This window comes from Puntigrus tetrazona, chromosome 18 (assembly GCF_018831695.1).
Source record: "Puntigrus tetrazona isolate hp1 chromosome 18, ASM1883169v1, whole genome shotgun sequence".
In the NCBI taxonomy this organism is placed as follows: Eukaryota; Metazoa; Chordata; class Actinopteri; order Cypriniformes; family Cyprinidae; genus Puntigrus; species Puntigrus tetrazona.
Window position 1 is genome coordinate 18,802,838 of NC_056716.1, and position 16,038 is coordinate 18,818,875.

General features: G+C 37.2%; 1 protein-coding gene across 5 annotated transcripts in view; it reads right to left on the reverse strand.

Moving 5' to 3' along the window:
• Positions 1 to 12,018, reverse strand: part of fam168a (family with sequence similarity 168 member A) — a 37,108-nt gene extending 25,090 nt beyond the window's left edge. For 2 of the 5 annotated variants that reach the window (XM_043264865.1, XM_043264863.1), the window contains exon 1: positions 11,825 to 12,014. The gene's annotated coding sequence lies outside the window, so the exon portion shown is untranslated. Of the gene's footprint in view, positions 1 to 11,824 lie in introns of all 5 variants that reach the window. The other 3 variants (XM_043264866.1, XM_043264867.1, XM_043264864.1) reach the window with 3 other exon arrangements.
• Positions 12,019 to 16,038: the final 4,020 nt, after the last annotated feature.

Here is a 16,038-nt window from a genome sequence, read left to right on the forward strand (position 1 = left end):
TATTTTAATATGCAATTTATTCCTGTGATAAAAAGCTGAATTTTCAGCATCGATACCCTAGTTTTCAGTATCACATAATACTTCAAAAATCATGCTAATATGTTGGTTTGCTGCTCAAGAAACATCTGATTATCATCAATGACGAAAACACTGATCAATTTTATGTGTGTTTGCTCAAAAATACGAATAAAACCTACATCACTGTATTCATATCACATGAAGCTATACCTGACATGCTCACACGGTTCATGTTTTCATATTAATGCTATTTCAGGCTGGATGCCATATTTAAATCGACGAAGGATTACAGGAACATCTGGTTCTCCGGCAGGTCTTTTGATGATCAAAACTGCTCAAGGCACATTCAGCGCCTGTCGTAAGTGATATTTTATCCTTATTTCAATAAATCGCTGTGTGTGGTAAGAAATGAATAAAGGCTTTGGAACAATGTAGATATTGAGCATGAATTATTATATACACGACATACACCCTGGAAACGCTGGAACTATGATTTTTACTTTAAACATGGGACAATATTGGTATCAGACAACATTATTATTATTATTAATATTTAACATTAATAGAGACTGCGTTCAAAAGCATTTTTTCTACTGTATATCATTTTTTGCTGCCTCATTTCACTAAAAGCATAAACCTCCAGAGTGGAGCTTAAGCATTCACTAAATCAGACAGAAAGCATAATATGAAACACACAGGCCATCATTTTTTTTTTTCTTCCGCTTGTCAAAATGACCACGCTGCTGCATTACACCTGCATCTAAACTGACCTCGGCGTGCAGGACTTGTCAGTCTCGCGCAGACTCTACGGCTAGCTATGCTAAGACGCTTTCTCCCAGTTATGTGGATCGGCCCTGAGGCGAACACATCTCTCTTCTCCTCTGCTCAACAGTACAAACACGCTGAATTAATGATGCTGCTGCAAACAGCACAGAAGAGCCCGAGGGCCCAGCCATAGGGACAGATATCACTGATTCCTTAACAAAACACCAAGAATCTGTGACTGGTTTTACTCAATGAAGAGGAGGAGCGGAAAGAAGCTTAACAGTGACACAGCATACTCAGACATACCTTTAAAGGGCCATGAACTGAGAAATTTAATTCCCTTGATCCCTTTTGATATTTTAGAGGTCGTTGTGCTGTAGATACATCCTGTAAGTTACAGACCTCAAAACTTTCTCATTAGTCTATAAACAGCTTATATTGAAGCCAGTCAGCCAAAACGACAGCTTGTGGAATGTGCCATCTTATGATGTAATAGTGATTCTACAGCGCTGCCTCTTTAGCCCCGCCCACTGACTACAGAGCACTGCCTGTTTAGCCCCGCCCACTGGCTCTAGAGCACTGCCTCTTTAGCCCTGCCCACCGAATCTAGAGCACTGCGTCTTTAGCTCCGCCCACCGTTTCTAGAGCATTGCCTGTTTAGCCCAGCCCACTGACTCTAGAGCACTGCCTCTTTAGCCCCGTCCACCGATTCTAGAGCATTGCCTGTTTAGCCCAGCCCACTGACTCGAGCGCTGCCTGTTTAGCTCCACCCACCGATTGTAGAGCGCTGCCTGTTTAGCCCCGCCTACCTATTCTAAAATGCTGCAGTGATGGATGTAGGCTACAAAAAGGTTAGCCAGTCATAGCAGTGGGTGTTTACTTCCAAGTCTACGATTCGCCATGGCTATTCCACCAGAGCGTTCTGACGATGGGGGTTAAAATAGGGCAGAAAATAGTTTATTATTTCTAAATGATGTTTTTTTGCTGCAGAAATCTTGACAACATTGTAAGCGGGCCTCTGAGAACAGCACCAAATAAAAAAACAAAGGCAGGTCATGACCTCTTTAATTAAGAGCTTGCAATATTAATGTGCAGGCTTTATCTGTTTGTCTCTTTCCCGAATTTAGTGCTCTACGTCTATTAGCGGTGTTTGTTAAGTCGAGCATCATTACTAGCAAACGCAACAGCCTAGCAACCACCCACCGATACCCTAGCAACCAACCAGAGTGCTTTCCTTCGGAAATCTAGTTTTATTATTCTCAGTTCGTGTAGCGTGTGAATGATCTTGCGGCTGGCGTGAGACAAAAACACAACAAAACACAAACCCAGTGAGATAAAGGACACATCGCAGTTTTTTCCTCCCGTTCATCCTTCTTTCCTGCGGTGCAGGTGACAGAAGAGAAGCGTTCCCCGCTCTCTCTTTAGGGGGCGACCGAAAAAGAGGGCTTTCTGACTCCCTCACTCTGATCTGACAAGCGCGCACACACACACACACACACACACACACAGAGGGGCTGAAGCACAGGGGTGTCTGAATTATTTAGATAATAAGCGCTTAAAGAGCTGCTGTGAACAGAACAGACACCACCACCTGTGTATCTGTGAGTGTGTGTGTGTGTGTGTGTGTGTGAGCGCCAGTGATCACGCTGTGGGGACAAAACAGTCTCTGCTGTGAGGTCCAGCTGTGTGAGCTGTGCAAACAGTGGGAGAAAGACAAGCTAACCTGCACCGTGGTAAACACACACACACACACACACACACACACACACACACACACACACACACACACTCGGGCTACTGTCAAAGACCAGATCAGATCATACATTTAGTCATTTAGTAATAGCTAACAAGACTAATCAATAGATTTGGGAACTGACATGCATTTTAACAAAGCTGTGCAAATATGCTGTTCTGCTTTTCTCTATTAGTTTCTTGTATGAATTGATAATTATTTATTATAATTAGCATTAATCGTTTTGTTCATGACTTCCTGTATAATAATAATGCGTGTTGTGCAATCATATATAGTAAAAAAAACATTCAAAAATTATTTATTAATGAAATATGAAAACAAATGAAGATTTTTATTAACGTATATTGATAAAACGCGCCTCTCTAAATAGCCATGCAGATGACACAGCCTCCCACCTAAACGGTAATCAATAAAAGCCGTTCATTCGCGCTACAAACGAAGCGTTTTAAGGACTCTCCGTAGCAGTGAATGAAGAAACGAGCTACCTGACATTCAGCGGACGAAAGTCTTCCCAGACCGCCTGGTGTTTAACAAAGCCCGTCTCGATGGGGTCGAGCTGAGCGCCCCATCCCCCTCGCGTCCTTTCTTCGCACTCGCCGAGGTCCATAAGATCAGCGCGGGAGGGATGGCGGCGATTTACGGGAACATTTACGGACGCGAGCTGCGGGGACGGTCTTTCCGGAATTCGGATTCCAGGTTCCGAACGAGAACGGGTTCTTAATTCCCTGAAGTAATGATGAGAATCGGTCAAAGACGAAGACGAAGCTATTCATCCGCCGGTGCCTAACCACCCCGTGAATGTCTGTCATATAATTTGGTGAAGAAAGCGCTTCAACAGCTGAGAACATAATTGGGATTCACACGCATACATGCAAAGCAAGAGACGCACGCAAGTCGTCTATAAATACTGCATTCCTACACCTGCTTCCTGCTTCCACAAGATTTACTACGATTCATCTAGACTCCATCTTCAATACACACCTGTTTCTCAAACCACTTACACAACATACGAATTACGGAGATGCAATTCCAAAAATATAGCTTTTTAATTATTACAGAAATATTGAAAATTAAAACTTGCTGCACAATTTAAAGGAATTTTCAAGTTATAAAATGCAACATAAGCCCCATATTATACACATTTCTTGCACTATCACAGACATTATGTGTAGCTGGGGGAAAAAAAATATTATTTAATAATTTTAAAATGTTTAATTTCTAATTACTCAATTATCTTTAATACTTCCATGGTTAATACTACTAATAATTATTATTATAAACTAATTTTCTCACTGTCTTGGGGGAACTTCAGATCAAATGTTGCCAACAGCAATTAACTGAATCCAAAATAAAAGTTTTTTGTGTACTGTGTATATTAATTATGTGTATGTTTGTATATTAAATATATTTATTTATAAACTAAATTATATAAAAATAAATTTAGACATTGAAATACATGTAAATATTTTTTTAAATATATATATATATGTATATATATATATATATATATATATATATATATATATTTTTTTTTTTTTTTTTATTACACACACACACACACACACACATTATGTAAATCAAACCTTTTTGGGATGAGATTAATTTTTTGGACAGCACTAGTAAACACACTACTGAAATATCATACTGACCCCAATCTTCAGAAGGACTGTAATCAACTTTTTCCCCCACAGAATAATGTAAATCATACAGTTATAAAACAAAGCAAGGGGTGTAAATGACGTGAACCATCACTTTAAGCTGCGTTGAACCCGGAGTGCTCCTCTAACTAGGTCAAGCACTAACTTTTGACTCGCACAAGAGAAAACTTCTGACACAGCTGCAGTTAATGCTGGTAATTTGTTACAGGTTTCCAGGTGCAGGAGAAAAGATCTCACCTGAACCATCTGGAAAACCCAAGGGAAACCCTTCAAGCCCTAAAATCCCCCCTCTCTCTCTCTCTCACACACACACACACACACACACACAGGCACAGACTTCATAAAAACACTCAGAAGAAGCTTAATTAGCTTTTCAAAAACAATAGTCACACAATAGGTCCTTCCCTTCTCGGCGGCTCCCTAACGGGACCTGAATGAAAACAGGGCATGGAGGGGAGTGGCCCTCTCCCAAAAAATGCCATTGTTTTAACCGCCCCGCAAGAGCTTGTCCTCTCCGATTCTAAAAAGGTCCATTCTGTCTCAAATCCTGCCTTTCACCGAGGCACTACCTCCATTTTGTATAGGACATTATCCTGCAAACAATTGCCTCAAAACCAACATGGTGTGCTGAGATGCCCCTGTCAGGACTCAGAGCCCGCTAACAACGGCGCCACAAGAGCTGCATTTTTAAGCTTCTTTCTTTTCTTCACCTTGACACCTTCTTCCTCCTCGGAGAAAAGGAGGGAATGGTTTTCTTATCAAAGGGCTTGACTGGAATCACCACAGCAAAGTGTTTTCCTAGTTTTCTTGGGATCATTACAATACAATAAAAACAGTAGTATACTGAAATCCTTTTACAATTTAATAGAATTACTCCAGTCTTCAGTGTCACACGATCCTTCAGAAATCATTCTAATATGCTGATTTGCTGATCAAAAAACATTTCTGATTATTAATGTTAAAAACAGTCGTGCTGCTTCTTATTTTTATGCAGCCAATACACTTTATTTTTAGTTTTTTTTAATAATAACAGCATTATTTTAAGTAGAAATACTTTGAAACATTAATAATGTTATTTCTGTCACTTTCAAACAATTAAATGCATCCTTTCTGAATAGAACAATGTCAATTATGAATTCTAACATCAATCTGTTAACATGAAAATGGGTAGGGTAAAGTGTAATACATTTTTATGCAAAATGTTTCGAATAACTACTTATCAGGATTAAAAATGTAATTCCAAAATATAAAACCACTGCTGACTTTTTTTTTCAAAAACCGGTGTATTACGGTCTTCTGATTACAATGTAAAAATAATTTTTCAAAGTTAGAAATACTCCCAAATAAATATTGCTTCAGTATATTTTGCAAGAAAATACTATTTCAGCCTTAAAATATCCTATTAGGTTAAATGCGTTACTTGCATTTTTGTTGAAATATTGCTCCTACACCCAATATTTTTCTGTATAATAACTGAACCCACTGTATTTAACAATCTTGAAAAAAAAAAACTGCGTGCTGCTTCGCACAAGAACCCAGTATACACTGCGTGTGTAGTACACAAGTATTCCACTGCAAACACACGCGTCCATTGAAGTGCTCTGTCCTCTGTGTGTGTCGTCCAGCGTTTCGTCAAGCCGCTGCATTCCTCGCATGGTTTTGTGTGAGGGAGTTCAGGCTGAACATGCTCAGTACTTGTGTGACGCTAAATTACGTTTGGCTGTTTGAAAGGCACCCAAACACACACACACGCACACACACACACAGAGTGAGTCACTCTCTACGCAAAGTCCACGTTTACCTAAATGTGTTGGTTCAGCAGGATTTCTGTGCAAATTATGACAATGGAGAGGAGCCAGCGGCTGGCGGAGATCGTACCAATGCGCACAACGCGCGCACACACACACACAGACACACACACACAGACAGAGGATAAACACGGCTGTAATGTCCTTCATCTTATCGACGGAAATCAGAAACAATCACACACTCAGATGTTCTGACAGCAGCAGGTGGACATGAAAATTCTGCCAGCAGGTTTGACCTGAAGGCACGAGTGTGTGTGTGTGTGTGTGTGTGTGTGTGTGTGTGTGCTTCAGGTCTAAAGTATTGCTGAGAGTGCAGAGATGAGCTGATATGAGTGATAAAATGGGCAAATTGAAGAAATATGACAGATTATCACTCTACCGAATACAATCGTTTAATCTTTTAAAAACAGAAACAGTCTACCTATAATACAGCTTTAATTACAAAAGAAAGGCTTCTAAATCACTATATGACTCAATTTAAAATAACAAAAAGACTTTTATTACATAAAAACTAATATATATATATATATATATATATATATATATATATATATATATATACATATATATATATATATATATATATATATATACATATACACATATATATATATATATATATATATATATATATATATATATATATATATATATATATATATATATATATTGAAGAAAATGTTTACAGATGAATATAAATAATTAATAATTAATAAAAATTAATAAAAATAATATTTTTGTAACAATTATTCTCTTCTCTTTCCCATAACTACTGTGGGAAATCTTACAAACATCTAATTATAACTTTTTTTAATAAAACGTTCCCATCTACCATTACTTGATTTTCATGAATAACATGCAGAAAAAAATGTGAACATATCCATTTCGATTATGCCCAAGCAAAACATCTAGGGGATTATTAATTTTGCTTTAAAAACTATGAAAACTTCTAGATCTAAAAATGTTTTGGTAAAAAAAAAAAAATAATAATAAAAAAAATTATATATATATATATAATTTTTATTTATTTATTATTATTATTTTATTAATAAACAATACTAAACATCACTGGGTCTGAAAACCACCTGATGCAATATAGAGCTGATAAAAGCAAATATTAAAGCATAAAGAACCTGAAAGAGAATCATAAAGCAACTCAAGGACTAAATACAGAGAAGATAAGAAAAAGGTTCCTTACTCAACCTGCAGTGCTGCAAAGGACCACCAAAGAACCTACGGTACACTTAAAATGCTTCTAAATCACGTGTGAATCGTGTCACAGCTGTGCGACGTCTACAAATAGACATGAATAAGTATTTGGGTGGCACTGAGTGTATGCGCATGTATGTGTTTATGATCTGCAGCAGCTTTTCAAAAAAAAAAGCCGGAGACGCTCACGCAGCCAGAGACTCCTTTGTTTACTCCCTTGAAAAGGAGACTAATCTTTTTTAATTTTAATATGTTTGGTGCGACAAAACTGGTAGGAGTTTCATTTTTCCCCCACAGAGAAATTCAGCAAGGCTGTGATTTCAGTGTCTGCCCACAGAAAGTCCAAAAATACGCCCATCCAGAAGCGTCTCGGCCTACACGCCGCTCGGATGATGTTTAGCAGACGTTTGTTCTCTTCAAGTGCGCAAGTTCTCCACATTACTAACAATTAGCGTCAGCGTCGCGCCAAACACACGCTCGCTAACAGCGGCTCAATCCTTTTTACTGCTTATCCTTATCAAATTCTGGTCTAATTTCGTGCTAATTCCTAAAAATGAACTCTAATTAGGCTTTAAAGCTCTAAAAGTCAAATATACGCTCTCTTCTAAGTCATTAACCAAAAGCATTTGAGTTTCATAATGAAACATTACCATCAAAGTGAGCGTAATGTGGTCTTAACTAAGGATAATCTCACTAACTCTAGTACAGACCTTTTACTAGCTGGTTATCGTTCTCTTAAATACCTTTCATACCCGTGTTGATTACCTGAGGTCGAATGCATTTCTGAAAACCTGAAAAACAAGCCTCTTATTTAACTATATGGTGTCTGAATGTAGGCTAAATTACGAATCTAAAAACCTATTTAAATAATCTTTGATAAATGATTCGCCTATAGCCTTTAATTACCAAGCACCACGGTAAACCAGATCAAATATAATAAATATATAATAAATAAATGTGTATGCCAAATGCAAGTTAAGTGTAACACTATGCTAAATCAGTTAGGGGTCAACCGATAATAGGCCTTGCCGAATATCGGTGCCGATATTAAGCCATTTTTTTATGGTTATCGTTTTTGTTGATTTAAAAGCATTTAAAAAAAAAGGTTTTTGTCAGAGCCCTTGTTATATATATATATATATATATATATATATATATATATATATATATATATATATATATATATATATATATATATATATCGGTCCAAAATACCTGTTATTGGTCTACAATAATCAGTACTAATACTGAAAAATCATTTTATTTCAGGGGTGGACCGATTTTACTGATAAATACTTGCATATTGCATTATTGTTGCAAATTTAATTGATTTCAGTTTAAAATTTGATAATAATAGTACTGCACACTATTAAAATTTAATCATATATCAAAAGGTACCTTGGTATGTCGAAAATACAATACAATAGAATTTACAGACATACAGCCACAGAATTTAGTAGTAAAGTTGGGTTTTGCCATCAAAAACATTTAAATAATAATATGTAGCAGTAATAATAATAATAATATCAGTAATAGTGAAGCACTTTTTAACAAACATAAATGAGAAAGAATCAGTTTTCTGAACTTTAATATCTACTCCACACAGTGCTCTTCAACATGGCCACTGCGGGTCTGTTTCCTGTTCACAAGATACTCATGTTTAACAGTCTATATTTTATATGACGTTACGTTATTGTTAGCTGATCTCATGAGGAGACACCGATACCCTGAAACAGCATTGCAAATCTAATGGGATTCCCCTGTAGCCACCAGGCAGGATCTCTGAGCATTTCTGCTCCTGTTTATCAGAGGAAACCAACATCCCCTCAGGGTGTGCGTGTGTGTGTGTGTGTGTGTGCGTGGTTAATCTGAGCTCTATAAGCACTATTACAGTCAATGCACGCACCAACACTGCCGTCGATCATAATCCTCTCGTTTCACTGTGGATTTGGCTCGCGCGCAGACGGTTCATCAAAAAAACCTCGGTCCGTTTTTCCACTCAAAAATAAAACCACCTCCAACGAAAAGAGGAGTCTCACAAAAGACGCATTAACGGAGAAGCGGCGCGGACGCGTACCGTAACGATTAACATGCTGCCACAGACTCGAGTGTTGACTGCAGACTTTTAGCCCTCGTGAGAAATATCAGCGGCGCGGTTCCTGATGAAGAAGAGCTTCTCGGTAAAGTCTGGAAGTCGTGGGAGGAAAACGCAGCGGCGGATTTAGCCGAAATCGTACAACTTGCGTTCTCCAGGGTCCGGACCATCATTAGAGAAGACACCGTTACGACACTAATGAGCGCTGCAAATACTTCCCTTTTACATCCACTCTTCATATAAAATAACACAATATCACCCAAACCACGCTAGATTCTGGAGAACGTGCAGAAGAGATAAGGTTAAGGTTAATTAAACAGGTTAAGGAAAGACGATTTACAAGTAAATATTACTTCAGAATGTGGCCTTTCATTCAATGTTGCTTGGCATTTCTTTGTGAAAGCAGTGGTTAATTGCGTGATGAATAACCGCTTAAGATTATACATTAAAAAAAAAAATCTCCACAAGCTGGATGATGCAAAAGCAAAGAGGTTTCATACTAAGGGTCAGGATTTTAAGCGTAAGCTGTAGCAACCGGTGATGCTTGCTATGCGTCGCAGGCTAATTAAGACATCGTGTGATTAGGCCCGACTGTGATCTCAATGTATAAAAGGAATATTTCTGTTCTTCTGCATCATCAGAGCACCTGCTGCTCCTCCGAGCGACAAGAGATCCTTTAATAATGATGCAAGCCCAAATGCTTCGGCGTACTTGCGGCGCAATCCATAAACCTTTAATAAGTCGCGGTCGTACTGTGATGAGGAGCTTTTCTGTACAAATTGAATTTCGAGATGATAATGAAACTATCAATGAAAACAAACGAAGCGTCTCTTCTGCGTCTCTTCAGCCGCCGCGATGTTAGGACCATCAATCAGAACGCTATCGACGCTTTTATTGCAGGAACGGCACATGATGAGGAAGCGTCACAGATGCAGAGCAGAAACATGTCAGATTTCTGGCCTTTGGATTAGGAACATTTCACATATTTGTCTTTATTGGGTAACTGTCCCTCTCTATATATATATATATATATATATATATATATATATATATATATATATATATATATATATATATATATTTACATGCATTTCAAGGTATAAATGTATATTTATATCATTTAGATTATATATAATTATATTTAATATACAAATATATATATATATATATATATATATATATATATATATATATATATAAATAATAGGAATAATTTATTTTACATTTTTTAAGTTTTAGTTGAAACAATAAGTAAATGCAACAATAAAAGCATAACACCCATTAATAATAATAATAATAATAATAATAATAACCACAAAAGCAGTAGTTGATAAATTAATTTAAAAATAAGCACTTTGAAGAGCTTTACATTTAAGCGTCCAACCACATTTTTAATACGTATTTGACACCGTTATAAACAGATTATATTACCTCAATAAAAATACATTAAATAAGTATTTTGTTGCTTTGTTCCCACATTGTTTTATTTCTGCATTTTGACACAATAATACATAGAACGTTATTAAGATGCGTATATTGAGCAGCGGCCTAATCATTTGTATATGTTAAATCATTTTATATCCCCTGCTTTATTTTTTCATATTCTCTTTCTCCCTGTATAATAAGGTATATTGATTGAAGAAACAGACATGGTAAATTGCCATCCATTGTCATATCTGTAAATGAAGGAGGTTATGCATAATATTGTTTAGCAGCCCCTTATTAAAACCCCTCATTAAGCACCAACTTAGCGGCCTGTGATATTAAACGAATTTCATAAACACACAGAAACGCTCATGGATTATGTCCAAAACACGCTGACTGCTATTCTACGTGGGCCAGCGTGCCGTTTCCCTTTGTATCAATCCAACGGGAACGCGATGGCAAAAATGTGACCGAATAAAACCAATAACGCCATAAAAAAAATCAATGGCACTGCAACCGAAAGCATCGTGCATGGATGCAACAAAAAAAAAAAGAGAAAGTAGAGCTGTCGCTCGAACGCGCGTTACATTGAGACCCCGATCAACAAAAGATCTTTATTGCGTCATAATCGCTGTTACATTGTTGCACACGGATGCGTCTGATTCTTTGATGTCCCTCATAACAGCGCTTATGATCGGCTCTCTCGTGCGATTAAAGGCCTCGAACTCCTTCAGACACCATTTTGAGCGTCTCTGTGTCTCAGCTCTATGGAATGTCCAACGCATGACAAGGGAATGAACAAAGTCAGCTCGAAAAATCCCTCTCATTCGCGGATCCGTCCCGAAAACGCCGTTGAACGACGATCTGAACTGGAACGGGGCAAGGCGAACGCTTTCGTTTTCTCTTAAATCACCATCAGGCAAATTAGAATGAGCTTCACCATCACTAACACGCACGCACACACGCGCGCGCGCACGCACACACACTGGCAGGAGAAAAGCGTTGCTGCTGTTTGATGGCAGTGGAGCTCTTAATGGTGGTTGGATGGTGTTTCTGGACTTTAGATGCGAAAACTACATCAAACGTGACTCACCAGTGCGCGGTGGTTTAGATGGGTCACTCCGATCCAGTCCGTGATCCCGTTTATAAGCGATCTTCTGGTCGCCGAGGGTCAGTCTATTCTCCGCGAGTGTGAAGGTTTCCTCCTCCGGTTGATTTTTCAGGCTGTATGGAAGCACATAAAGCGATGGGGGATGGGGGATGCCAGAAGAGAAGAGAGGAAGGGAGGGGGGATAGAGAGCGAGAGAGGGGGGCAGTAACATGGAAACACAAGGGGAGGACCTCTGTGTCTGACGCACGACCGAACGCACCAGTCTTTCAGCGCACCATCCATTCGCCATAAGCACGAGCAAAAAAAAAGAGAGAGAATCAGCCGATATGGCCGAATGCGAATGCACGCTCGCGCGTGGAAATAAACACGCTTTGCCGAGCCCCGACGACTCGCGCGCATAGACGGATCGCGCGCGCGCGCGGGGGACCGGACACGGTCGGCGTGGAAAAACGGCGAAAAATGCGTCCACCTGAAAACAAGCACCGTGCATTTAAAGACGGAAATCTGAGGCTTGTTTCACACCTGGAATGATTGAAACAATATCATTAGAATATCACTGATCTCGTTTCTCGTCAATAAACACATGGGTTAGGCTACTGGTACATTGCAGCCCGTTGCTGATTCCGGATCACGAAAAATGTGGTTGGTGAAGTAAATATTTGCATGCAGTGCGTTATTTTCTCATTGACACAAAAACCTTCACAAAGAAGCCGAGGAGACTTCGGTGCGCGCGCCCTCTGGTGTCAGTAACGCGGCTCTGCAGCGCCGAGAGAAAGACTAGCGGCTGAAACGGGAAACATGGAAACTAGCGTCAAATTTCAACAAGTGGGGCAATGGATGAATCTCAGTGTCGTTCTGAATGGCACGTTTCCCGCCGAACTGGACGAAGAGAAAGCCGGGAAAGATCAACACCGCCATCTAGTGTTTCCAGCACGTTAGATCACGTTTCCTTCTGTGCTCTTGGAAACTTTTGAACACAGTGTATTACTTGAATGATCGTACAAAAAAGGGAACTTGAATATTGAACGGTAGTAGATTGATACTTTCGAGTACATTGCGTGCTTCGATACAGTCTGTGTCGTTAAAAGCGCTATATAAATAAAAATGATCGATTAATTGATTTGCACGACCATGTTTTATTACAGAGTAGGCTGCTTCAAAGAGCGTTTCTGTTATAATATCAAGTAAAATACACATTTGATACCTTTATATAGTTTTTATTTAATCTGTCACACACACACACACACACACACACACACACACACACACACACACACACACACACACACACACACACATATATATATATATATATATATATATTTTTTTTTTTTTGTGTGCCAATTTTAGTATTTGTGAGAAAAGAAACTCAACAGCGCCCTCTTCTGACAGTGAACAGAATTTCCGACAGCATTATGTGATCATACAAGACATATTTGTATTTTATTCATTCAGTACAGTAATATATATATATATATATATATATATATATATATATATATATATATATATATATATATATATATATATATATATATATATATATATATATATATATATATATATATATATATATATATATATATATATATATATATATATATATATATATATATATATATATATATAGTTATATAGGGTTAGGTTATGTATCATCTTTAGCAAACTACCAATGTAACTTTATGCAATTTCCCGCCCGGTATTATTTATTCTTTTACATTTTATAAAAAAAATGAAAACCGTAAAAACACTTGATAGTAACCATAAACTACTTTATAAACTAACTAACTAAAAATAAATAAACGTTCATTATTCACTCATCCCCAATCTGTTCCAAACCTGCAGAACTGAAAATAAATGAAGAATTTTGAAGAATGTGGTGCAAAAACTGTTCTTCAGACAAACTAATAAAAAAACTAACTTTATTTTAGTTCAGCTAATTGCCTAGGCAAACAAAAAGGTAATCAAATAACTAAAAAAACTATAAAAACAAAATAAAATTAGATAAAAAAAATACCATAATTGCATATCATTGATACAATTTTTGGACTTTGATTTTAAACTCAAAATACTAAGGAAAGGAATACAAGGAAAACACTTATTGTGCCTTTTCAGAAAATGAGTGTATTTATTTGTTTATTGATTTATTCGAGTGCTTATTTGACTTTATGCTTTCTGTGTTTTTTTTTTCTTTGTTTCGCTTTAATTAGGTTATAATTGGATTTTCTTTCCCCTGGCTGTTCCATGTGTTCTTTGTAATTCTTTTTAGTATGCTGCACTGTTGTTATAACACAAAAACAGAGAAAACCCATTGTCATGAAACCGAATCACCGCTAGGGGGAAACGGAGGGTCATTCTCATTGGACCAGAACATCTGTTGGGCTCCACCCACAGAACCACGTGTCTTCAGCTTGAGAAGAATTTCAGGAGTCTCACTTGTGCCATAACAGAGCATTTAATGAGGTTTTAACGAGGCCGGTGGAACTTTAAAGTAATTAAATACGATCCAAATTCAGAAAATTATTCTCCAATAATGCTGTTTGATAATCTTTTTTGTCTTTATAGCACATCATAAGCCTGCTGCGTGTCTTATAGCTGATACCAACCAGAAGAAACTTAGCAAAGGAACTTCCAATGAATGCATAGGGGCTTAATGTCCAAAAACATGCTGTATACTAAACGCGTTATGCTGGTAATTACTCAAGGAACAATTGCTTGTTTAATTGAATCTCTTCTCTCAGTGACGGAACAGAAAAACACCTTTATCTCGCCTAAGTGACTCCTGTGGCAGAGGAGTTTCTTCTGAAGTACGAGTAAGTGGTGAAAACAGACACGACAAGGTGCCGAAACAGCCCTCACTTATCATCCTGACACGAGAGGCGCGTTAAACAGGTGCTGAGAGCACGAGACGCGGCGTTACATGAAGTCGCGCGCCACTGCTGCGCGTGACAAAAGTCATTTATAAAAGCACAAGATCAAAAGAACCCGCTCGGGCATCATCTTCACGCCATTCTTCTATGCTCAGATGATTTTTTACGACAGACTGACTGCAGGTGATGATGACATCTGATCACATTCACTAATTTGGCTTCAAATGTGCAACATTTGAGTGTAAACGGAAAAAAAGTAAAAAAAATGTAAAAAAGTAAATAAATGTAATCAATAATATATATATATATATATATACACTATTATTTTTAATATATTTGCATATTTCTAAACAAACACACATTTACTTGAAATAGATACAGTGGTCACTTCTGAAAATAATTCTAAAAAAAAGTTTGAGTAAAATGAGTAAAAAAAAATTCTCCTGTGTATAAGATTCAAGATTTTTATTTGTCACATACAATTTGAAAATTAATTAGATAATATATTAAGTGTAGAATGTAAAATAAATACAGCAAAAATATACATAAAAATATATGACATGAAATAAAATGTAAAAATGTACACTCTAAACAGGTAAGTGCAAAATGTACAAATGATGTTATTTATATTTTTGTTCTGATGCTTGTCTCATTTTAAGTATGCATTCACATAATTATTATTTTTAATTTTTTAGAAAACAATATAATATTTATCATTTTGGTTAGTAGATGATTCAAAACAGTGATTTAATAAGCAGTTTGTCACAGAGCTAGCATATTCATAGTGTGGAATGACTAAATTATGGTATAGAAATGTGAATATTTGTAGTACAAAAAACAAAAATGCGGCTTAACCTCAAATCATCTCACATTTAAATCCATTCCAGAGATTTCCCCTGAAGAATCTGTAGACTTTTAGAGATTCCACCTTGTGGAAGCGACGAGAAATGCAACCGAGTGCTTCAGGAATGATGCATCTTCAAGATCTCTTCACTCCGGCTCCCTTGACTACAAGCAAGTAGGATTTTTTAAAATGCAGAAAATAAGCCCTGTGGACAACAATGCACATGTTTTGTTTAATATGATCATCTTCATAAAAGAACACAATGTTTACGACTCCTAACGCCTTCGTAGACTCAAGAGAAGTGGTAATACAGATGCATTTAATGGCATATAATAATCTTTATTTTAAATATCCATCTATTTATACAAAAACCCATGACTTGAAACCTATGAGTTTTATAAGTTTTAGGAGCGTTCTAGTTCACAGCACCTACATCTTTAATCACATACTCGTGCGTACGTTACTTTTTTTTCAAAGTAAGT